This window comes from Arachis hypogaea, chromosome 11 (assembly GCF_003086295.3).
Source record: "Arachis hypogaea cultivar Tifrunner chromosome 11, arahy.Tifrunner.gnm2.J5K5, whole genome shotgun sequence".
Lineage (NCBI taxonomy): Eukaryota > Viridiplantae > Streptophyta > Magnoliopsida > Fabales > Fabaceae > Arachis > Arachis hypogaea.
The window spans coordinates 86,802,517-86,803,602 of NC_092046.1; the positions used below are offsets into that span (position 1 = coordinate 86,802,517).

The 1,086-nt window shown below is 40.8% G+C and overlaps 1 non-coding gene across 1 annotated transcript; it reads right to left on the reverse strand.

The window, feature by feature from the left end:
• Positions 1-369: 369 nt before the first annotated feature.
• On the reverse strand, positions 370-473 carry LOC112724962 (small nucleolar RNA R71). Its single transcript, XR_003164098.1, has one exon. It is a non-coding gene; the product is annotated as a small nucleolar RNA R71 (small nucleolar RNA).
• Between the last annotated feature and the right edge of the window lie 613 nt (positions 474-1,086).

A 1,086-nucleotide genomic window follows, 5' to 3' on the forward strand; every position in this document is an offset into this window, starting at 1 on the left:
AGGAAGATGCTTGGTGACTTTACTGCACCAAATTCCAACTTGCATGGAAGAAGCATCTCAATCCCTGCCATTGGAGCAAACAATTTTGAGCTAAAGCCTCAATTAGTTTCTCTTATGCAACAGAACTGCAAGTTTTATGGACTTCCATCAGAAGATCCTTTTCAGTTCTTAACTGAGTTCTTGCAGATCTGTGATACTGTTAAGACCAATGGGGTTGACTCTGAGGTCTACAGGCTTATGCTTTTCCCGTTTGCTGTAAGAGACAGAGCTAGAATATGGTTAGACTCTCAACCTAAAGATAGCCTGAACTCTTGGGATAAGCTGGTCACGACTTTCTTAGCCAAGTTCTTTCCTCCTCAAAAGCTTAGCAAGCTTAGAGTGGATGTTCAAACCTTCAGACAGAAAGAAGGTGAATCCCTCTATGAAGCTTGGGAGAGATACAAGCAACTGACCAAAAAGTGTCCTTCTGACATGCATTCAGAATGGACGATCCTGGATATATTCTATGATGGTCTGTCTGAATTATCGAAGATATCATTGGACCATTCTGCAGGTGGATCCATTCACCAAAAGAAAACGCCTGCAGAAGCTCAGGAACTCATTGACGTGGTTGCAAATAACTAGTTCATGTACACTTCTAAAAGGAATCCTGTGAGTAATGGGACGCCTATGAGGAAGAGAGTTCATGAAATTGATACTCTGAATGCCATATTTGCTCAGAATAAAATATTGATTCAGCAAGTCAATATGATCTCTCAGAGTCTGAATAGATTGAAGGAATCATCCAATAGTACTAAAGAGGCATCTTCTGAGGAAGAAGCTTATGATCCTGAGAACCCTGCAATAGCAGAGGTGAATACATGGGTGAACCCTATGGAAACACTTATAATCCCTCATGGAGAAATCATCCAAATTTCTCATGGAAGGATCAACAAAAGCCTCAACAAGGCTTTAATAATGGTGGAAAAAACAGGTTTAGCAATAGCAAACCTTTTCCATCATCCACTCAGCAACAGACAGAGAATTCTGAGCAGAACCCATCTAGCTTAGCAAATATAGTCTCTGATCTATCTAAGGCCACTGTGA